We start from the raw sequence: 25,684 nt of genomic DNA, 5'->3' as shown, positions 1-25,684 counted from the left end.
ACGCGCTACGTTTTATAAAGACTATTATATTCTCTTTTTCACGCTTTTACGAGAATGAAATAATTTATGTTTATGAAGTATGTTTTAATAGAAATATTGACATTGCTTTCGTATTGATATACTTTGATATAAATAATTCTCTGATATTAATAATATTATGTATTATAAAATTATCTACTAAAAATTATAAAAGCGCGAAAATTATATCATGCATAAATTTCGCGCGTTGAAATTTTATTCGTCGTATTTCAATCGTGCGCACACATTTTACACGGTTGTACATATGAGAACTCCTCAAAATATTTCCACATAAATTACACGTATGTTTTATATATCAGTGTTGAAAAATAAATACATATATATATATATATATATATATAATCAAAGCATATCTTTCTATTATCGACTTGAAAGTACACACATTCGCAACGTTTTATCTTTTTAAAAAAGAAAATGAACATTTTATGGGCAATCAGCATATTTTAAACGTAACAGATGTAAATATTTCCACATACATTACACGTATGTTTTATATATCAGTGTTGAAAAATAAATAAATATATATATATATATAAATAATCAAAGCATATCTTTCTATTATCGACTTGAAAGTACACACATTCGCAACGCTTTATCTTTTTTAAAGAAGAGAATGAACATTTTATGGACAATCAGCATATTTTAAACATAACAGATGTAAATATTTCCACATACATTACACGTATGTTTTATATATCAGTGTTGAAAAATAAATAAATATATATATATATATATATATAAACAGATGTAAATATTTCCACATACATTACACGTATGTTTTATATATCAGTGTTGAAAAATAAATAAATATATATATATATATATATATATAAATAATCAAAGCATATCTTTCTATTATCGACTTGAAAGTACACACATTCGCAACGCTTTATCTTTTTTAAAGAAGAGAATGAACATTTTATGGGCAATCAGCATATTTTAAACATAACAGATGTAAATCCATTTGAAATTACTAGGTCGGAAAGAGTTAAGGATTATCAATCTCACTGAGCTGCACGAACGCAATTTCCGTCTTCGATCGAAGAGGAAGTAGCCGATACAAAATTGATATAGTTTAATCGGTTCTGAAACTAGATCGCAGATAGCGCTGGAGATACTGATAGGGCCGTTTTACGGAGATCGTGAAAACTTTTACGAGAGCACTCCCGATCGAGATATGGAAATACGCACGATTGGTATAACTACCGTATAAGAAAACATTGTTGCAAGACGGCAGAATGCCCGGACAATCTCGAAGAGCACGTTCGTAAAATGTATAGCAGATAAAAGCCATCAAATACGTACAAGGGAAGAATAGCTTCAATTGCGATTAATGACGTTAATTCTGTTTTAAGCTCTTCTAGATTGTTCTTTTTAAAAGAGACTTCTTGCAATAACTTATTCAAGATAGCGTAACTAACGTTATATCGCTTGTTAAATGATATATATATATATATATATATATATATATATATATATATATATATCACGCTTAAAACAGAATTAACGTCATTAATCGCAATTTACTACTATATATATAGAACTATATATATATATCACGAGTCTAAATGAGAATTGTCATGGCAATTCATTGTAGTGTAACGTCAAATCTAGAACTTCCACGTGCTTATCGAGCTTTATAAAGTATTGCAAAAATATTTTAATAACTATCTCTTCTAATAAAGACTTTGAAGTTAATAAGAAAACAATTTGCTGGGAAGACTTTTTTCTCGCTCGTATCAAAAAGAAAATAACTATCTGCTGCGAGGTAAATTAGTATAATAAAAGCCCCGTTCATTAACCTAACTGTCTCTCTACCTATCCAAAGACCTGAAATTCTGCTAATTAATCAGGAACGTAAGTTCGTGACTGCGCTGTTGATCGGCATCATTCCTAAGTTTCTGCAGCATTTGAAAAATGACGAATGCAAAGCGGAACGACCGGAAACGACCTGTTTCACGAATGCAAGAATCTAGATCAGACCTTTCGTTATGTGCATGTATGCAACCCATATTTAATCGCTCATATTGAGATAGATTCATATTATATAAACACTCGCAAAGAATCTTCGATAATGAGAGATAAGAAGGAGTCAAATGAACGTACTCGAGAACGAGAACAGAAGAGAAAGGAGCGGAAGAGAGAGAAATAAAGAGACGAGAATAGATTACAGAGAGTAGAACAGAATAGAGATAATTACGTATTCTGGGACTTATATAAGTTGTTTCAAGATATGGAAAGAATTACTCGCGAAAAATGTGAAAACTATAAAAGTAATGAACAAGTGAAAAATAAAGATAAAATATGAAGATAAGAAATGTAACAAAGTGTTGCAAAAAGGGATAGAGACAAAAATTAAATCTCTTAAGAACTATGAGTAAAGAAAGAAAAAAAGGAGAGAGTAAAGAAGGGAGTAGAATGTGGAAAGAAAAAAGAGGAGAGAAGGAACAATAAAGAAAAATCTTCGGATGCAAATATATGGAAAAAGAAGAGAGAAAAAAGGAAGAGAAAGAGAGAGCGCAAATCGAGAGTCGAAGGGCGGCAGGGTATTAACGAGCAAGAGAACAAAGAGGGAGCGAGTGAGCGAGAATGGAAGGAACGACGAGTGGTGGGAAAGAGGAAACGAGAGAGAGAGAGAGAGAGAGAGAGGAACGGGAGTGGAAGTAGGAGAACGAGGACCAAGAGCGGAACGAAGAGGCCGCGAGTCTGACGGGAAAAATCAATAGCGGCGAGCCGGCGAATCCAACCCGTCCAACCCTCTCGCTTCTCCGCACCTCTCCTCTCTCGCTCCCTCTCTGCTCGTGGCCGCCTTCCTGCGCAACCCCTGCCTCTCTCGCGTGCCCTCTATCCTCGTCTCGCTTTCGGGGTCGAACCCGAAGCCCACGCATCCACACAACCGCCCTGGCGTACCAAGCCTCTTCCCTCGTTCTCTCTCTCTCTCTCTCTCTCTCTCTTGGTGTGCCCTCCCGCGACGTCGATAGACCCCTCGAGCCCTCCGCGGAAATCGCATACCGCGGAGGAGGCTGTATGAGCGGCAAAACAAGAGTACTAGCCTTATTCCGGGACCCTTCGCCTCCAATTTCCCCATTCTGCTCTCGCAGATAACGAGATCGAAGGTCAGGGCTAACATGATCCTCCGGGACATCCGTGACGAAGCTGAGAGAGCTTCGAGGAAGGATATACAAGCATTGTTTAAATTGTGACGCAGATGTGTGGCAGAGAAATCAACGACAGTATTACTTTTAAGGGTAACAATAACCGAGTTTTTTTTTTTTTTTTTTATTCGAGAAAAGAGCACGCGCATATATGTGCGAAATATCCTCTATAAATATTATTTGACAAATATTATGACAGTATAAAATCTGTTAAAAAACTAAATTCTGTCTTTGAAAATTTTGCTTACTCATTAAACAAAATCGTTGCGATAATAAAAATAAAATCATACGTGTTTATGTACGTTTTTATATTATATATACAATAGAATAGGTATAGATGAATATTAAATTCATTGTCAACATTCTAAAAATTGAAAATGTATATTAAAACACATCAGTATATACACCTATATTATATCAAACTTGATGTTAACGAGACTCATGGAAGAATGTCAATGGAATGGACACGTGTTATTTTTCAAACTACAAAGAGATATACTAACAATGACAATGATAACAATGAAGACTCAGTGTCGTCGCCTAATTATCCGGCTCTTGGGGCTCAGAAGTTTTGCTATTAAAAATGGAGCCGATCAAACTAAAGTTTGAAAAGGCGGAATTGCGAGAGGTAAAAAAAAAAAAAAAAAAAAAACTGAACTTATTGTTAGACCCCCCGAAACGGTTAAGCCTGCACGCGAAATCACGGCCGTGATGTCGTCGCGCTCCTTTTTACACGCTCGTTTTACAAGTGTACCAGGACGAGAACACCAGCCGGCGAGGTTGCCACGCAGGAATTTGAATACAATGGGCCGGTCTGAATTTTTATCGGCGCGCCAATGTAAGCTCGCGAACGGAACAACGAGCGAATGCAAATCCCGACGTCAATTAAACTTTAGTCACACCATCGGCTATCTCCATTGTAGGGATCGACCCGACCATATTATTGGCGACCGTAAATAGTCTATAGAAATCAAATGTATAATTTTAATTTCGTGAATTTCTGATTTGCGAAAGGTCACATCGAAATAGACGCAATAATACAATTTTATTATAAGAAAATTAGTATAATATGTATACAAACAAATGTAATTGGTTTAATACTGGATTTTATATTGAGAGTATAAAAAAGTTAATAATATATATATATATTTGTATTTTTGATCATATTAATAATAAAACCTTAATCTTTAATTGCACGTGCACGTTGTTTAATTTAAAGACTCATAATATTTGATGAAAAGATAGCGTCTTTTAAGTTAAGCATCGTCTTACCGTTCTCACGATACATCAATTCTCCAATAGGATTTTTGAAATATGAGCTGCGTCGTTTTTAAAATAGACGTTTTATTTATGGGGAAACGCCGACAGGCGGGCAACTGCTAACTGCTGTCGCGATCAGCGATTCTTCTCTTTCAAAATGCCAACGTCGATGTGACTCGAGCCGACGATTTGTCTCCGGTCGCGGAAACGTCTCCAAGACTTCGCGAAGAGGCCCGCGTTCTAAATATACGAGCCTCTCGTGTCGCGCGCGAGGAACCGAGCGAAACGGCCCGGTCATTCCGCATCAGTTTTCGTTAACGTGGCCGCTCGGCGACACGTTGTGACGCGTCTCGTCGCCGTCACGCTTTCGGATTTTTGCGCTCACCACGCGCTGATATCAACGACGGATGTTAGTAGCAATATTGTACGCGTTCGTGCAAAAATTAAAAAAAAAAGAAAGACGTACAAATAAATCCTGATAAATAGTAACAGCCGTGGTGTTACATGATTATTATCGAGAAACAAACTTATATATATAATAGATGGACCTAAACGAAATAGAGCATAAATAACGTACTATATATAAATGTATATGCAGATGTATATATGTAAATTTATATTTTGAATTCTCTGACACGTTCTGTGCATAACAATATATATATATATATATATATATATATATATATATGCACGGCTTTCGCTTGCAAAAACCCATCTTTTAAAATCATTCATCGTTACGATACGAATTTTCGTATGTCGAGCAACTTTCATGAATATACAGATAAATATAGCGCGCTACACGATGTAATGCATAAATGTAAACAATGCAATGTAGTACAGTAGGGCAGAAAATATCCTATGAACATCTGTGCGGTTTTGTTTGTGGATTACCGTATATTTCAATGAAAGCGGATATTCTCTATATGCCTTCGGGCATATTACGTTCTCTATAGTAAAACGTGGAATTCGACGAATTTGACATATCATTCAAAACGAGAATTATAAGGCAAAAAAATACGCAGAATTATCTTTTTATCTCTATTGTAGACTGATATATAGACATATATGGATACTTTTATTTACTTTAATTTCATATATATTGCAATATAATGCTAATTAAAATAAATTTCATCTTTATACTAATATTTGCACAACTGATAATGAACGTGCAATTATATCTGTATTTATATAACGTTCAAAAGTAAAAATTATCTAATGTATGCTGCGTAATATCGTACTAATATTATCGGTTTTAAAAGGGTTAATTAAAATTTTAGTGTATGACATTTTGAATATGATATTGCAAGCATTCTGATTTTGCAAGATCTTCATATACAATCCCCACATAATTTATTTCGCATCGTTATTATACGCACAATCTTGTCCTAAGCCAGAGAAACACGATCTAAACCCGACGATATTACACAACTGCTTCCGTGGCTTTCGTGGAAGCTGATTTTGTGCAGTCGCAGTAATTTCGACACGTCTTCCTTTATTACACATATCAAATATGTAAGTGCACCTCTGCCTGCGCCGGTGATCGCGATTAATTCGTGAGTTTGCACTATGAGCTCAGGTGCGGAATTGCTTTCTTCTTACGCGACTTATGTTCCTGCTGCGACTACCTCACTTTGCATGTAGAGCATTTTTCATGAAAAGCAGGCTCACCAAGAATGACTTGAACAAATTTTCAACGATCATAAAAGAAGAAAAAAATGTATGAGAAAAAAAATAAAGAATAAGAATTTAAAAAATATATACATATATATATATATGTATATACGAAGAAAAATATATCGTTTATGTACGTTATGTATCTTATTATAATTCATGTATCATTCTATACCATTCCTTTAGAGAAAGTATTAGTTTATAATGTACTACGCCTAGTTATTTGCCCGTAGCAAATATGTGTTTCATAATGCGTGTAATTCGATAACTGCGAATCGAGCGTAATAGCGACAGAAGTATATAGAGAGAAATCGAGAGAAGAGAACGACTCTTGTTCACTTGCAACTTTAATTATGCATAGCGGCGTTTTTAAAATGCAAATGCTATATGCTCCACTAGCACACACACATGTACAAAGCTCTAACCGTGCATTAACGTCATTAAAACGTAACATCGTCGCCTCTCTGCCATTCCGACGTACGATTGCGATGTTACTGCATGCGTACAGATTTCCTTGATTTCAATGAACACGTCTTGAATCTTACTTTATATTACAGAATAAATATTATATTGTAAACACGTGCAAACACTTCGAGCAACATTTAATTTTTACGCCGAACTTTTTTTCATAAAATTTAACTTATGCAATTTTCGAAATAAAGTTATGTAACCATCTCTAAAGTAATTATAAAATATATATAAATTTTTATTGCCAAATTTTATTGACAAATTAAAGAGTAGAAAAACACAATAAAAAATACCGTTTCATAAAATAGCAAAATAACAATCGTTCCCCATTATGTTTTACAAATAATTTATTTTTCAAATTTTAACTAAAATTCATTTCTTTTTATTCGCGTTTCTGTCGCATTTTATACTTCCAAATATAACAGGAAATAATCTTCTCTACAATGCTTTCCATGTCCGAAGAGTCACATAGAGAACTCTGATGTGTCCGAGCGTCATCCTTCTCTCGACGTTACGCGAAAGGATCAAAGGTCGATGCGAGTTTCATTTTCCGATTTCATGTCGCGCGTTTACGTAAAGGCTTCTACCCTCTCGAGGGTCCGCGCGTCCATTCTCCGTTAAAATATCGATCGAGAGAGAGCGAAGCAGAATGGTTTTCTCTTCATTCTTCCCCGGTCGGAAACGGATCCTGCCGCGAAGGAGGCGAGAGAGCAAAAAAAGAGCAAAAATAAAATCGTCTTACTATTGGACCAACGGAGTATAGGACGCGAGGAGCGTAAACACTTGCAAAAACCTGTGATAAAACCGCCGCCGGAAATTTCATCAAATCTGATAAGTTACAGTTCGTTCCACGGAAATGGGTTTGCACAAAGATGTTCGCGTTTCATTCGTTGTTTCGGAATGAAACAATAAATAAAGCGGAATATAACGCGAATACGTAATAAAACAATGAAGTAATTATTTTCATATAGGTATATAGATGGATATCATGTCATGTATCGTGATACTAAAATTCCAAACTATCGAAATTTCAATTTTAAAATCTATAATTTAATTCAATTCAATCTTAAAAATAAGTTTTCAATATATGTAAATATAAAATTTCAAAGTCTAAAGATTCCATAGGAAAAATTTTGGAATCATCGAATATTAAAGTCGATAGAAACATGTACTAAAAATTTGTATTTAAATTCTGAACACTTTAAGATATCGTAATTCTGATTCCTTCTGAAAACGTTGAAATCTTAACATTTCTTGGAACTTTGAAATCTTAAAACATACACGATTAACTTTATCGAAGATCAAGAATTAATTAGGAGAGAGACTAAACTAATGGTGAATTTACATTGCAAGCCGGGCGTTGTTGCTGCCATTTAATCGCGAGATTTTGCCTGCGAGGGGAATTAATAACTTTAGCACGGCGAGCCCCATTTCGAACCCTCTCCGAACGTCTAATCGATATTCAATTTTACGCCATGCGCTGTCTAGCGTGACTGGCGTCGCCGTTCCGATGGCATCAATTATCCTAGGCATCGGTATTTTGATGGATGGCATAATTCCGCGTCGAATATAATATTCTGGCTGCCGCGACTTTGCGCAGAAATAATACCGCACCGATTCGCATTAACTAGATGCCCTATATTGCGGATTGTAAAGCAGCTGTTTAGATGGATAGCTAGTCTTTCCTTGGCTTAGCCCTCGTGGCTGCACTGCGACAGAAAGTGCAATGCAGTGCACTTAACGAACACACGATACAATTTGCCTGTGCTATTTAACTAATCGTGTAGTCGTAGCGAATATAATTACCATATTTCCGATATTTATGTGAAATTTAAACTTTAAAATATTCTTTCTTTCTCTTTTCTCTGTCTCCTTCCATTGGAAAATAATTTCGAAAATTTATGTTTTTTTGTAATTTTCAAAATCTTATGTATATGGAATTTATAATTTTAAATACACTTGAATTTTTTCTAAAAAGTCTCAAAGTTAAAGTCGTTAAACAAATATTTGATAATGCATATTTAAAAAGCAATTTTAAACTTTTTTAATATCTCTCACAATCCTAATATTATTCAAAAATATTAAAATTCTAAAAAATCTGAAAATTTCAAGACTTAAAAATTTCAAATTTTGAGACTACATAAAAAGTTAATGAGTTATTGAAAATATTGCAATTTCAGGGAACAAAGTTTAAAAATTTCCAAATCAAATTTTTCTATTGGCATATTAGCTTTTCATATTGAAATTATCTTGCTTGACGTACATTGTAGATTCTTATTGCTAACTGTTTTTAATATATACAGTTGCTATCAGTGAATAACGATTTATCATTTAAAAATGATGCTAAACCACTGGACAAATGATAAATAATTTTATCAATGCATCCAGTAAAAAAAAGAAGAAAAAGAGAGAGAGAGCGTCATCGTTTTAACAAGATTTCGCAATACGGCAAAGATTCAGTTCGTCAAGTACTAAGCCTCGACGTCGATAGTCGAAGGCGACGGTGAGCGTCGAGTGCTCTATTCAATGTCACGACATTGCACAGAAGGCAGCTTCTTCACGCTCCGCCAATAATCGTAGTGACAAGATTTTAGCGCGTAATAGGTTGCGGATAATTATCCATAATCGGTCTTCGAAGACAGAATAGTGGGCGACGAAGAGCGGAAGGTCCCATAGCTTTAGAGTGGTAGCCTTTCATCCAGATTCCTCCTGGAAAGGCTAGAGAGAGAAAGAGAAAGAGAGAGGAAAGAGGGCAACCACCGTTTTTCAGCGACCCTCGTAGACAGAAATTACTCCGACTGTGTCTGCTTGCAGTCTGTATCCACTCTCGATCCCTGAAGGGAGCTGGTCGAATCGGAGGTAACTACCAACCAGCCCTCAAACGATGTTCAACAGTGCAACCTGTTACGTTGACGTTGGACTACAGTGATTGACCGATCGGCCGAACGCCAGCGACATGATAGACGAGAAACCAATGCATGTATCGATATTACGATCCGTTCTCTAGAAGCTGCATTACTTGCCTCGGTCGGCCTCGGCAGATATGTTTTGAGTATTTGCCTTCGATGTCAAGAAACGGTACGTCCAAATAACACTAGACTAGAGTCTCGTAGAATTCTAAATGTTTGAAATATCTTACAAGCTCTTTACTATAGACATCTTTATACTATCGCTTTCTATTGCTAAAACGAAGAAGAACCGAAAGCAAAAAAAAAAGTAATTTTAATTGCGAGTTTGATATATTAATAATTTTAGCAATTAATAAAACTTTCCTTAAATTTTAAACTAGAAAATTTTAAAATTATAATTATTGTTTCTGATATTTTTCTTTATCGCATCTATACATAAACTCTTTAATCTTTATCAATAAAATTTTAGCTTCTCAGCTCGTAATTCGCAACCTAAATCGCTTATGAATAGCGGTTATGACGATACTTTCTCTTCGTTCTCTTTTCTCCCGGTATAAAGCGACGCGCGCGGCACTAAGGATGTCTAATTAGTGGCGGCGGTACATTCATTAAGGACGCAGGCCGGTGGAGAGTCCTTTAATTCCACGGTACAGTTTCGTCTGATTTACGTCCTCGGTGTCGCTGCCGCACCCTCGACATTTCTTAAAGCGAATTCGCACGAATTTCACTCTTGATCCCGCATAAATCATTCACAAGAAAAGAAGAGTGAACTGTATAAATAATATTTCTATAATAATTGTTCGTATTGGTGAGCATAAATAAAAAAAATACAACTTAAATTATTAATCAATCAAGTTCAAGAATTTAAACAAATACTTATAATGTGCATTAAGAATCCTGCGTCAAGAACATTAAAAAATGTGCCGATGTTCAAAAATTCAACTCTACATAATTAAATAATGTTTAATTCTATTATAAATTATAAATAATGCTAACAATTGACCCGCGAGCAAAATCTAAACTTATGAGAAATAAATTTCTCTAATTCAATTTTAAGATACAAAACTGTCAAAATTCAACGCTTACTTCCTCTTTCGATTAATCGGACGAGCAAATTCCAATATTTTGACAAAGTGATTATCGACCGATGCGACCGCATCTACGCAAAAACATATTCGAGCACTTTGTGCAACCGAGGTTCGTTCATATATCGATCCTAGAGATTGTGGTATTAATGTGTGTATGTGAATAGCTAGCGGTGAAGGTATAATCGAACGGGGATGATCGACAAAAACCATCCAAGGGTGGCAATATCTCTCTATGCTAAACTACTTGCCCTCGTGCTCGATAAAACAAATATACAATAAAATAAAATGAAAAATTTTTCTTATAATAGAATATAATACATATACAACAGAATAATAATATTAAAAATTTCTAATATTATTACCATGAATTTTAATATTACTATTACATTTCTATTATTACAAATATATTATTGCAAATTTATTTAGCTAGGAAACTACGGATAAGCTCATAAGTAACTTAATATATAATTAATTTAAATATGGAATTATTAAATGTAATATTATTAACTGAGTAATACCTATTAATGTTATTAACTAAGCATATAAAATAATGCACAACTATGTAGTAATTATGTATTAGCTTGTAAATATAATAAATGTTGTCCGAAAGATTAAAAGTTATATTATTATAACTTTTAAGAAATTTTTTTCAACATGTGTATCATGTGAAACGAATCTTTGTATTATAAAAATCAAATCAAGATGAAATAAATTTAAAAATGAAAAGCGCCCTCGAATAATTCATACCTATATATATATATATATATATATATATATATATATATATCTTTGTTAATACAATTTACACGGAATAGAATGATAGATGTTTTCCCTTTCGGAGAAAGATAAACCCGTTGCAATTGGTCAAAAGCAAAGGAGGTCAAACTCAACGGGAAAGTGCGGCGATGATTTCGAGCCGTGGATATATCGTGTAAGATGTGATTTAACATAGTTCGCCAAATGTGTTCGCGCGGATGTAAGCCATTTGAGCGAATGCAAACGTAATCATGGAATAAACCGGGCGAAACGAGCTTTACGAACTTATGTATCGAGCAGGCATTTTCGTGAAATTGCGATCAGACAACTTTTTTACGATGTACGAAAAGGAACAGAATGATACAAATACGATAAGAAAAGTCATATGATTTTTAAACGGCAAGTTCAAGGAAATAATAAAAAAAGATTTTTCTTGTAAATCATTTGCATGAAACAAACTATATATACAAGCTATTTTATAAGATATCTAATTAAAAAAAATAAATCTGTTTTGCATTTATTAATATAGATTAAGCTACTGAGACTCTTTTAATGTTAAAAAAAGTCAAGCAGTTAAGATATTAACAATAAGTCTGTATGCCTTACTTATAACGTGATATTTTTCTTTGCTAGCTATATTATCAAAGTGTTACGCAAGAAGCTAATGTGCGCCAACGCGTATCGTCCCGTACATATGTTAAATATACATATTTAACGCATGCACTCATATAATTTTTGAAAGTTCTCTTATGACGTCGTCATTTTCTCCTCGTGACGCGGCACGTGACCGTGCACGCGGCTCGACGCAACAACACGCGACGATTGATCACGCATGCACGCACGCGTGACGTACTTACTACTAACTCGTGGAATGAGACGTAAAGAAAGATGTTTCTTTTTCACCTGCGAATACACTCTCGCACGTATGTAAGTGTAATGCAGTTCTATACATTACTTTCTACCGTGCGACGATACGCGTTTACGACGAACGGAACCCTTGTTGCGATGCTACACGACTTCGACAAATTGACGACGTGAATGGAAGAAAGACGCAAACCGAGCAACTCGTATAGTTATATGATATTCATAAGAACATCACGATAGAATACACGATTCCTCGTTTCATTCCCTTAACATTTAAGTAATCTTGAAGTATAATTATATATGAAACTATATCAAAGATCTCATTTTTATAATATATACGGAGGAAGGATGTAACTTGATTTATAGAGCACTCTTTCCATCCACGTCGCCAATCATTCTATGTTCCCGCGCAATTAAACTTCTCGTGTCTAATAAGCCATATCTTATGTATCCATTAAAAGGAACATCAAGTTGAAATTGACATTCGTGCGTGTCTGATGTCTATCAGTTCTAAGAAATACGTGTATATATTTTTATAAAACATTGTAAAGAAGTTCTTAATAGACTCAAGAACAAAATTTCAGTCAAAAAAATAAAACAATTAAAAATAAGTATTAAAACAGATAAATATCGAGATAAATACCGAGAGACAGCTAAGCCTATATCGATTTCACAAAACGTTTATTACAAGTTTTGTTAGCAGAAAAGTGACAGATTTGATATAGAATCTGTCATATTTTTTCCGTGACGTCGGTAGAATTTCAGCAAAAATCGAACAGTCTGTCAACAGAATGTGATTGGTAGCAAAAATCGAGCCAATTTTCGTTTCGTAATCGAACAAGATATATAAAATCTGTGGATTTTTATTTTGTTTTACTAGAACTCTATTGTTCCTCGTAATTAAAAAATGTGATATAAAGAAGAGGATTTCAATATATATATTTTATCTTTGTTTGATTGTATTATTAAAAAAATATTATTTAAATATATGCTCTCTGCAAAAGAAAAAAGAGTTTAGAATCGCCTACGCACATACTATGTAAGGATCGTGTGTACGATACGCGATACGCACATATGCTAATCGTGGATTTAAAAACTTGACGGGAATCAGCTGATCGTCTCCGTGGGCGTTTAAAAGCGGGGAAACTTGTTCCCCGCTATATCGCATGACAAACGTGTGCGTAAGCCGCAGCACGTGATCGAGCATGCAATCCTGCGCAACGCAACACGAAGAGACCCACTTTGCGGTAATGGTAATCAACTACTGGCCCACAGTCTTCCATATATAGTGTTCCGGAACTGCTACTGCGCGCTATGTTGAACTGTTCGATCAATTTAAAATTCATATTTCCACGATACATATATTTTAGAGAACAATAATGTTTAAGTTTTAAAAAATATTAAAGCTTTTCACAAATATTAGTTATAAAAATAACTCGATTAATTTTTAGCAATAATTTCTAAGACACAGTTATACAAAAGAGAGAGAGAGAGAGAGAGAGAGAGAGAGAGAGAGAGAGAGAGAGAGAGAGAGAGAGAGAGAGAGAGAGAGCATATAGTATTATATAATATTCAACATTTATTTAAAGCATTAATTGAAAAGTGTATTATATAATATTCAACATTTATTTAAAGCATTAATTGAAAAGTGTTATATTGTAACTTTATTATAATGTTGCCAATTATAATTATTAAATTATTCTCGTGCTATAATTAATTCAGTTTTCATATAGATAACGCGCGAATTTATTCTCATTTTAGTTATGGCTCGACTTTAGTTACGGCTCTGGACATGACAGCGAAATGTCGTGACACCTCGTCACGTAGAACCCTAACACGCAATGATCGATCGCGCAACCATCCGATCGTTCCCCCTCGTCCTGTCCAATGCGCATGGTCGTGCAGCGGTGCATACCGTTGCATCCTGCCGCGACTGTCACTTCGTTGTACCGGACATGCCTCGTTTACAATTATTTCTGCATTTCCTCGAAGGCTCTCCTCGCAATCGTTGCCATGTACCGAATTCTGACTTTTGACTCAAACCACGAATCCACTACTTGTCATTTTATTTTCACATACGCAATTATTGCAAATTCAAACCACCGCAAATTTTGACTGGCGCGATAACGAAACAAATACGATAACAATAATAAATTTATTTCTATTTCGGTGACCGATATAATCTCAACACGATATGTACAAAGCACAACAATTTTCGATTGAAAATTATTTAAATAGAAGCTATATAAGAATTAAACAATTTAACAAAACAAAACTCTTTTCAATTAAAAAAATTTACAAAATAAAAATATTGCAATAATGTTTTCAGAAAGAGAAACCAGACTTCTTTTTGACTTATTTTATTTTACGCGTTTTCTGAGACTCGCGTTTACGTTCAATATGTTTTAATCTCGAAATTTTTTTTCAGGGAATAACTTTACATATCGAATCTTATAAATCTCGACCCCTGGCCAACCTCGTGTGTCGAGAACCGACGAGTTTCCATCGTACGTGGACACTCGGATGCAGCACTGACATTGCCCGATGCAATAACGCGCGGAGAGACATGACGTACATCGGAGTGCACACAGTGTCTGCCATATTGATTGGCTTGCTCGGTATTACGTAATGTCATTAACACGTCGCTTACACACGCGCCTAAGCCCCTGCCGTCCCCCGCGATGTGCAACCCTTCAGTTTCTATAGCGCAGCAACGCGCTGTTTCCTCGTCCCTGCTCATTTTCCTCTCTCACCGAGCGAATTCGCACGTATACGCGTGCTATCGCAGCGAGAAACACGCGGACGTATACTATTAGACAAATAGGAAGGAAAGGACGAGGGGAGTTTCATGCTCACGTATATGCATATAACGGGGTCAAAGTGGGGATAGAACGCACAAACGAATGCAACGTGACGCATAAACCGCGGAATAATGCGTTAGGTATGACGAGTGTAGGATGCACACGTAATGACGTATGTATATATGCACGCGTGCGCTGTTATATTTTTACCAGCTGTAGTAATTATCAATCATTGGTCAAGTTTCAGTTAAGAAACAAATAATATCTTATAGAAATTTAATGAAGTATTTTTCTGCACAAGAAACTAATCTATTTATAAACTTATATTTCATATGGCAAATATATTTGAAAAGTGTCGGTACATTAAATTTTAATAAATTCATCTCTATATTTTCTTCGTTTAACTTCAATTTTCCGATGATATATTTTCATTAACATTAATACACACTTTGAACGTTTGTATCTATAAATAAAATTTAATAAAAATTTTCATTCATCAATTTGTAATAATTCTAGAACACCATTTAATAGTAAAGTTTTAATATCGTAGCCCGTATCACGTAATGTAAGCCAACTGAATCGATGACAATTCTCTCTTTCTGAACTATTATAACTTTTATCTATAACAGTATTTAGCTTAAAATATTTTGTACGCACGTTGGAGTTTTCAATCAAAATCTATATCGTTGATATTTTTCATGCACATTCTACGATTCGCTTTTGACAATTCAATGTTTTTTAATAGATTTATGTGGGCATAATTACGCGCGCGTACGTACTTGCATTCGGACGCATATTTCACGGACCATCATGTCTCAAAATAAGTTTGCATATATTTTATTTTTAGCGGCGACTAAGTAAGAGTATGCATTCGCAGAGTGTATCATATAGATATTGATTCTACATCAATATAAATCGAGCCAATAATTTTACTCGAAATAACTTTATATTATTTCTGAAAGATTAAATATATACCTAACTAAAATAAAATTTTAGTTTAATCTTTTTTATTACATTTTCAGTAAAAAAAACATACTGCATAATTAAACCTCAAAATTTTAGAAGCGAAAATTGTATATTATATTACAATATCATATCTAATAATTACAAAAAAATGATTTCTTTAAATATCGATATTAAAAATTACCATGGAAATAAAATAAAATAAAAATTAAATGAAAATAAAATATTATGTAAAAATATAAAAAATAGTAAATATAAAAATTTTTAATAATAACAAAAAAATTGAAAATTTTATGTTTGCGGTAATACTATTTATTAATTTTTTAAAATATGTAATTACTGAAAAAAAAGCAACATATAACTATTTTTTTTTTAATATATTGACTTAAATATCTATTTTCATATTCATAAGAAAAAAATTTTCGAAATATTAGTTAATACCTGATTTTTATTTGTCAATAAACTATTATTTTGTCGTAATAACAATTTACAGCTTGATTCTGATACTCTCAAAAGAATATAATGCGGAGATGTTGGTGGCGACTGTACCGGAAGAAGTCTCATGGCAAAAAGGCGCGCAAGGCCATCAGTACCTTCAACTTAGTACCTTCGGCTACGGCCTCGAAGGTTCGTAGGGTGTTTAGTAGATAGAAGAGAATAAGAGATAAAGGGAGATGAGACGAGAGGTAAAGACAAAGGGAAATAAGACAAAACATCGTGGGAGGAAAGAGAAGAAAAGAGCAAGCAGAAGAAAAAGAAGCAATAAGGAGTCTGGTGAGTCCGTCGCGGTTGAAAGGAACTGAGAAACTGAGGAAAGGTGAAGAAAGAAAGACTGGAGTTTCAGAAAGTAGCAGGAGTATACCGTGATATAAGAATAACAAGTGCAGTAATGTGCATAACGGCGGGATGATAAATTGGAAATTCGTCTGAAATACAAGCTGGAAATTCAATGTCTGAAAAATGTAGCGTGTATGAAAGCGTGGACTGAACTACGCGAATTTACTCTTCTCTTTCCCGACTTCTCCTGTGGGAATTCATTTACCTAACTCTCTAGCTCCAATCTCACGCAATGTTCACAATTGCATAAACGATAATGTTTTTGTTTGCATAACATATATTATTACTTTTAACAAACAAAAAGATTGTAAAATAATTAATTGAAAAAAATATGAAATTGCTTAATTATATATTATTCAACATAATTAGAGAGTAGATTCAATTTAATAAAAAAAAATTATTTTTACACACAACATACACACATACGTACATATACAGACATACAATGTCGATTTTCTGACAAATTTTCAGATTTTGTCTCCCCTAAATTAATCCTGTATAATTCGGATATAGTTTAGATGTATATACTTCGTCCAACTGCAGCATTTAATATTCTTACATCACAGTATCGTTCCCTGATGACATTTCACGTCTGTCCCTCCGTCTATAACACCGATAATACAGTCTACCTAGTTTGTGGCAATCCCTCGACTGAAAGAAATCGTTACCGTTTGCGGCCGGTGATATGTAATATTCACGACGAAACTTCCGCCACGCGTTCGCGACTGTTAGACCACTACGATGTATAGAATGATTTTCTACTAACCTACTTGATCGAATCTATATATACAAGCATGTTTCTTGTTTCCCGCGCGTTTAGCTTTTTCCCGCTGACCGAATTACAGAACTGATAAGCTTGTAAAACCCGGCGAAGCTTTATTGTCAATAAATAAGAATTAATCATCAAATAGTGCGGCCACAGAATCAAAACGCATCAATTAAGCAATGTTTAAGCGATAATTAGGTATCTCACAATCTTTAATAATACTAGAACAATATTTATTAATTAATATAAATAAAATTAATGTAAATAAAATTAAAAAATAAAAAAATTATGTTTTAAATTGTTTTTAATTATTGAGCTTCAGAATGTATTCATCCTAATATAATTGAGTCTTATAAAAATTATTAATTACATCATTTTAGTGATAATTTAATATCACTAGTAGAGTAAATTAATTAAGTATAAAGACGTTCAGAGTTCGACGACTGTTCGATTTACACGGCAGAGTGACGGAAAATGTTCGGCATTAAAACTGTGACGGTCGGTGACCGTGCAAGGTTTGGCAGCCACTTGTTGAGTAATCTACTTAGTTCGACGGACGAGCAGCGCAGGAAGGGATCGGGAATGACGCGACGAAAAAGAGAGAGAGACGAAGAGAGGCTGACACGAAAGTGTTACACATAGCGCAAGCATCTTCATTCGATTAACTCTTTGCAAACTAACACTTCTTGTGCAGAACACGTATTCACATTATTTTTCCAAAAAATATTTTTTACATATACATAAAAATAATCTAAAACTAATCTGATTTTTTTCAATTGCTATCAATTCTTCCGCCAATTTTTTTCTTAGGGACAAAATTTCTATTTAATATAATTAATTCAATAAGAGTTAATTGATTATTACTTACAAAGCAAAGTCTATTTGCAATTAATTAAAATATATAAAAAAAAATTCTATTTATATTGCTTAAAAAGCACAATGTAAAAAGTATTAAAAAAATTGTATGTGTGTGTATGTATAAAGAAATAAACATATAAATTTAGAGTATCTGCATTATATAAATCTTGGCAAATTTTCAATGTGTGTATAATCAAAATTTTGGCATAATAAACCAAATTCAAACACAGAGTAAATTCATTTGCTTTTTGAAACAATAATCTTTGCAAAAAGATATTCCCAGACGTCTCACTTACAAAACAACCTAACTTTACGAGATATAAAAACTAACTGCAAAAAAATATTCCTTAAGAATAACACTTTATTTTCTAATGTGGCATGTAAAATGCTCTACGTGAGCGGCTGTGTCGTGCAAGCCGCGCTAACAACCAAGGATTAAAGTTGTCGTATTCCTTCCGCTTTCTCTCACGCTTCCGCGAACGCATTCCCAGGGGTCCGCATAAATTTCTGCTCCGTGGTTCATGAAAGCGCCCGAAAATATCAGCCGCCCACGTGGTTAGCCGCAAATTTGCGAGAACCGCGTGACGGATTCCGCACGCACGTTGAGCTTCGTGCCGGATTATGTAAACGCCGCGCGGTGGCATTTTTTCAGAAAAACTTGGCCAAGAGTACAGCGAGTCGTAATGAAATAGTAAGGGAACTGTGATTTAATATATTTTATAGTGCGATAAATTAATTTATAAACTTGAGATATACGCAACTATATAGTTTTACTCCAACATTTCATTATTAATAATTTTAATGTCTCAAATTAAATTATAACTATATAACTATATAAATATAACTATATAATAATACAACTCTAAAATCCAAGCAATGTTAAACTTTAAAGAGCATGCAAATAAGGATCTATCTGCTTGTCGATATAAATTCGTACAGGAGATTCTAAAATCTAACAAAATTAGACGTTTATAATAATTCAATAATTTTAATTAAATTCTAATTATAACAGTAAGACTTTAAATACCAGTCAAGTGATTTGAAGAGAATACAAATAATAAAAACTATTTTTAATATATAAATTCGCGTAGAAGATTCTAAAATCTAAGCAAGATTTTTGACAGATTTTTCATTAATTTACAGAAAACTATTAACATTACGTATAGTACTAAAAATTAAATATAGCTAGAAAAAATCCAAAACCATTTATATATGTATATGATTTTCATGTGTGTATTAGACAAATACAAGTCGCAAAATCGTAGCATTACATGGTGAACATGAAACTCGAATATATAGATCCGGGCCTAAAGAGCTAAGCGCCCCGTTTCTACCGATTTTCTCGCGTTAGATTCGCACGTCGGAATAAAGGGTCGCGTTTGTCAACGCGAGCTACAACCACGTGACAATGGTATCACGTATGCCCTGTATAACTTGCGTGCATGTGCACGTCGAGGGGGATACAAACGTGTCAGCCTAGGGTAATGGACGAGCATAGTGAGTCCATTAAGAAGTAACCGTTGTTCGTCTAACTCTAACTGGTTCGATACGGCAAACGGGATGATCTATTCATTCGTATACACGCGCTTGCATGCGTGCGCGTTTATATGTCGCACTTATACCGTCCCTATCTAGAGACCTGACCTAGCCTATAAACGGATAAATACAGTAAGGGAAACAACATAATTCCCTGATGAGAGAAGTACATTCCTATCTATGCCTGTATAAGATAAAAATGAAAAATACCTTAAAATCTCTTTATTAATTTCTCTTTTTAGCGTATTCAGCAAGTTTGCTAATCAATGAGTCTTTGATTTATATCGTAAGACTTGAGAATGACAGATACAACAGTTCAAGTATATTAAATATTTTAATATAAAAAAAATTAACTAAGATGATTTGTTTATTTTTTTGTGATAATTATTATCTTTTTAAAAATTAAAAAAATTTAACATCATTAGTTATGTCCTCTTATCGCAAAATTTTTTTATTAATCAGATATTTGTTTACGCAACGCTAAGTTACAAAAAATATAATACGATAAATACAACAAAAGTATTAAACTGCTCACCGCAGTATTACCCGTTATTTCTTCGAGTCGTCTCTTCCTCATTTGTTACTTTTTAGCACTTACATAACACTCACGAGGAAACACAGTTAATTACGATTACTTTACATATACTTTCGACGTTAACTTTATATGCACATTTTATTTCACGACAGAAGAACGAGAAAATATTGGTTAGGCTAGGTTAAGTTAGATTAGATTAGCGACGATCGCGCGATAAATCATAAAAAACACACGATCGAATTTACACAATGCTATCTCTTGCGAATATTATTAATAAATAGTATACACACACACTTTTATAACAGTTTTTAACTATCAGATAATAAGACGACACGAAGTGTTCCATGATGCTTCCTACTCACTCGAGTCTTACTACGCAAATGATACATTAAACGCAAATCATATAAATAATAGCGCGCTACATGTGTACTGTACGTCACGAAAATTCGGTGACTTCTGCGTACAGCATACCGTGTGTTTATGTACAGTGGCCTTCGTGCAGTGAGCGAGTGAGCACGCAAAGCGTCTGTGTATCGTATTATCCGATCATTAAAATTGCTGTAAAATGCATGCATATTCTTTAACAAAAATAACATTATATAAATTCGGCTGCACAAGTTTTCGTTACTGATTATATAACATAATTTCATTTAACCATTATTTTCGCGTGCTTCGCAAAAAATTTATAAAATAAAATAAAACGCACTTAGTGTGAAATTAACATCGAAAATATTATATAATATGCTGCATGATCGTAATTAACGGTGTTCATGAATATCATAAAGGAGCGATAAATGATGAACAAAAAAAGGGGAGAAACATGAGAAAAATGGCGAAGTAATACATAAGGTAAGATGAACAAATTGTAATTTAGTTAATTATATAATTGCTCGTTTAATTTTACAATGATCCGAATTCATGTAAATGTCAAATTAAGAAATATTAATTACATTTATTTCTATTATATTTATTTCTATTATATTTATTTCTATTATATTTATAAGAGAAAATTAAAAATTATTATCACAATTAACAAATAAAACATTTATATATTTTAAATAAATACAGTAGTATTAAGTAAATAAGATACATATATATGAATATCTCTTCGTTCTTCAATAATAACATAATACTTGCGTTGAGAAAAGCAACACACCGGTTAAAGAGTTGAACTAACTTCCGGAACACGCTACGCGCCACTTTCAAGACGATATACTACCGGTGACTTACTACTAAACATTATTGATCGTTATAAATTCCTGAATGTATCGGGGACATAAGATATTACTGTTCGCAGTTACCTGCACGGGATGGTGCATTCACATGTTGAAATGTTAAACTGGGTAAAATGATACCGTGCCTAGCAGAAAAGAACTTTCCTCCTCACGGTGTTCTGCAATTTCACTATCTGTAACTTTCCTATCTTTTTCTATTGTGCATATTGTTTAACTTTTTTTTATATTTGTATACATCTGGTATACATAAGATAAGATATAAATCATTAAAATAATTACTCCATAGCTTAGTTTATATAATTAAAAAACCATTTAAATAACTACTCGTTAAAAGAAAAATAAACACAAATCAATTTCTTTTTAATGAAATTCGGAAAAAAAACAATTATCTGAACAATTAAAGCAATAAAAATATAGTAATCAAGAATTTTATTTGTGCTGTAAGTATCTAATTTCTCAATTAATTCTTCTGTAAAACATATACTTTTTTCTTGTAAAATTGTTTCTTTTAACGCAATAAAATGGAATATTTAACATATGCACTGAGTAAAAGCAAGATTAATGATAATGTGAAATTTTGCCGTTGGATGACTGTATCATATTTATTTTAGATTTATATATTTTATAATGAGCGTTCAAAAAGATTTTTGAGAATATTAAAATTGATATACATTATATTATGTATATCAGCCCCCAACACATTTGACATTTATTTAGCTCTGTAAGCTAAAGATGACTTATATTCAGAGATGCATCACGTTCACTCTATGACATTTTCCGAGCGTCGAAGCATGCTGTTCCCTTTCGACGATCATCTCACCGCGACGTAACCCAAACCATTTCGTGTCAGCGACGAGTCAGCGCAAAAACCTATCACCTTACTCGCTTCTATCTACATCCAACCGCCTTTTATCATGTCACAGAAAGCTCTCGCAAGTTCCTCGAAGATGATTCCAAGACAGAGTTCTTATTTTGAATTAAAGTATCATGCAAATGACAAATTACCCCAAAAAATGGATTATGTATAGATTGTGTAGATGATTTATAGAATAATAACCGGAAGATAAATAATGAAGGAGATTTGTAATATAAATTAGAATTTATTTGAATTAATGTACTACCAAATAAATTCTCATTTATAATACAAATCTATATTGAAAAGTTATTAATGTGTGTGATTATGGGTATTATTATATAGAATGCGTTAACACAGAAGTTATTCATTCGATACGCTCACTTTATACGTTTCGCTCGGGATAACCATCGAGAATAAGCCGCGCGAATTCGCCTTTGCTTTTCTCGCATGTGAGCCGCCTCGCAAAAGTTTTTTCACTCGGTGTAAAAAGCACGGACGTAAAAGACGACGTAAAAGTTGGCCGCAAACGCCGACGCGCCGGGTACGAGGGAGGCCGACGCGTCGTCAACACCGATTCTAATTTAGATAGTCATGGTTAACCACGTGCTGACAATGGCTCGTTTCGGATGATCTCGATAAGCTTATGCGCACCGTGTCGCTCCCATTGCGGAAGAGGCCTTTGACCTCGATATTTTTCGCGATCATTGTACATGTTTAACGAATAAATTTCATGATTTTTATGCCATCTTGATCGCAAATCGAAAAATTTGCTCAAGTTTTTTTCTTTTTGTGATAAAAAAATAATTACAGATATTTATATTATACATCTAGGTATACTAAATTCTTTCATAGATTTAGTGTACTGTTTAAAATAATATATATATATATATATATATACTGCTTAAATAAAGATTTATTTAATAATTAATTAATAATTAAATTTCAAAAACATCAAGAATGACATTCCATGTTATATTTTTTCATATAATGCAAGTATTTTTCAATAAATATTTTTTTTAATTTTTATAATATCATATATTTATATATGTAGGATTACAGTGCGTATAATGCGGCAGTTTGTACATCTTATGTTTGTATCTTTTTATGTTCCGATTGTTATTAAAAGATAAATTTTGTTATTGCGGCGTATTGATGAGATCATACGACAGTTAGATCCCTTGATGAATCGATACCGAGAAATAATCTCACTGTCATAGACGCACGTGCGCTCGCGACGTACCGCGGCTTGATCACACGTGAGCCGGGATCTTAGGAACCGCTATCGATAAGTCTCGTTCTTTGTCAGGTCGGTCTTTCTTTGATTTCAATCTAAGGCCGAGCGTCAGTCAGTCAGTCAGTCAGTTAGTCAATCATTCGCTGTTGTTCTAACAATAAACGTCTTATACTGAGCATCTGTATTACACGTGTTGTTATATTAAATATTAATTGCTTTCCATTTACATCAAAACTCAGATAAATCTCATTTTTGTCTTTTTTTAACATGGATATTTTAATGTAAATGGAAAGCAACTATATAATTATCTTGGTAATATTTTTCTACATATATAAATATATATAAATATAGCAATAAATAAAATAAATATCTATAATTATGGTAGAAATATATTTCATAAACATATTTGTAAACATAAAATGTTGCGCATATATCTATTTACGATGCATTAAAGCAATCGTAAAAAATTAAATTTTAATAGCCATAAAATAAGTCATAAAAACTGTTACTTTTCATATTTATCTGACATGTATCGAAATGAATATAATAAATATTATATTTAAATGAACACGTTTTAGATACATGATATTCGATTACATTCGTCACTATATTTTGAACCACTGCAGATAAAACATCGCTTTGAAAGCTGATCCATAGCGTACAATTTTGACGCACGACAACCGCGTATACATATTAATTAATATCAGCTTGAAAGAGATAAATACTGATTAAAGTTAACGATACATGGAATGATGAACGTGGCAGTTAATCGCCGGTTGATTGGAGGCAACCCCGTCTCTAATCCACATAAATGAGCATTCACTTCAGTGAATCGTTATGTAAAACAAAAACGAATAAAATGTACACGATATGTAATGATTATATCTCGATATATATATTGATTATATATATAATTATGAGGTGTGTTATCTCAAATATCTTAATACAAAGATTGATTCATGTATTCTACGATCTCATAACAGTGTCATGTAATTAATGTTTCTATGAATTCAAGATTTTAAAAGTAAAAAGTGTCTCGCACACAAAAATTATGAATATTATAAAATAAAAGAATTAAAAAAATACGCACTCAAAGAAATGAAACTTTTAAAATTTTTAAGTCCTTAAAGACCAAAGATCCATGAGACTTAGATGTTAAATTCCTACAATTTTTTAGGCTTTCAAGATTTAAAATTCTAAAGTCATGAAATTGTATGGAAGGTCTGTATACATTGTTGCTATTCTTGAATGTTGGAACGTGTTATTATGTAAGATTAGTACAATTCGCGAAATTATTTTATCGAATCTTAAAATTCTTAAAGATATTTGTGAATTTGCAAATTATGTTTACTGTTTTACGAATTTATGCGGTGCGAGAAGTTTTGGTCGCGTCGAGACGCGTGTAATCGCGCAGCTTTAATGATGAGCGTTTCGGTCGAATAAAGTTCTAGAACATACGAGAATGGCGCATTTGCGGCGCAAAGTCATACCTCACTGCCGACGCAAAGTGGACTAACCCCTTAATTGGAAACGTTGAATGAATTTGAGTGCGGTGGGGAAGAATCGAGCGCGAAGAGGGAGGAAATGCGGGGCAGAGCAATATGACTCCCATTGTTGTAAACTATAGCGCTCCGATGCTATACAGGAAATTCTCGCGATGCGCAGCCACCCGCGCTCTTGCATCGACCCCGTTCACGTGTTCGCCTATGATTTTTTTTGTTTCCCCACAGCTTTGTCAATTGCAACTATTATACTTCTCTCTCTCGCGCTCCGAAACTGTCAAAATTCCCTCCTGTCAAAAGAATTTGTATCTGAATAATGCGCGCTATAAAAATATAAAATTGAAAGACGCG

General features: G+C 33.6%; 1 protein-coding gene and 1 long non-coding RNA gene across 6 annotated transcripts in view; both read right to left on the bottom strand.

The window, feature by feature from the left end:
• LOC114937653 (uncharacterized) overlaps positions 1 to 20,873 on the bottom strand; it is a 152,520-nt gene extending 131,647 nt beyond the window's left edge. Inside the window, exon 1 of one of the 3 annotated variants that reach the window (XR_003820918.1) lies at positions 20,507 to 20,873. This is a non-coding gene — a long non-coding RNA (uncharacterized LOC114937653). The remainder of the gene's footprint in view (positions 1 to 20,506) is intronic. The other 2 variants (XR_003820919.1, XR_014924970.1) reach the window with 2 other exon arrangements.
• Rbp6 (RNA-binding protein 6) overlaps positions 1 to 25,684 on the bottom strand; it is a 590,474-nt gene that overhangs the window by 550,151 nt on the left and 14,639 nt on the right. The window lies entirely within an intron of this gene.

The sequence above is a fragment of the Nylanderia fulva genome, unplaced genomic scaffold, assembly GCF_048542155.1.
Source record: "Nylanderia fulva isolate GAGA-0341 unplaced genomic scaffold, ASM4854215v1 Scaffold28, whole genome shotgun sequence".
Lineage (NCBI taxonomy): Eukaryota > Metazoa > Arthropoda > Insecta > Hymenoptera > Formicidae > Nylanderia > Nylanderia fulva.
Note: the sequence above shows the minus strand (reverse complement) of the source record. Positions and strands in the feature narration are given on the sequence as shown.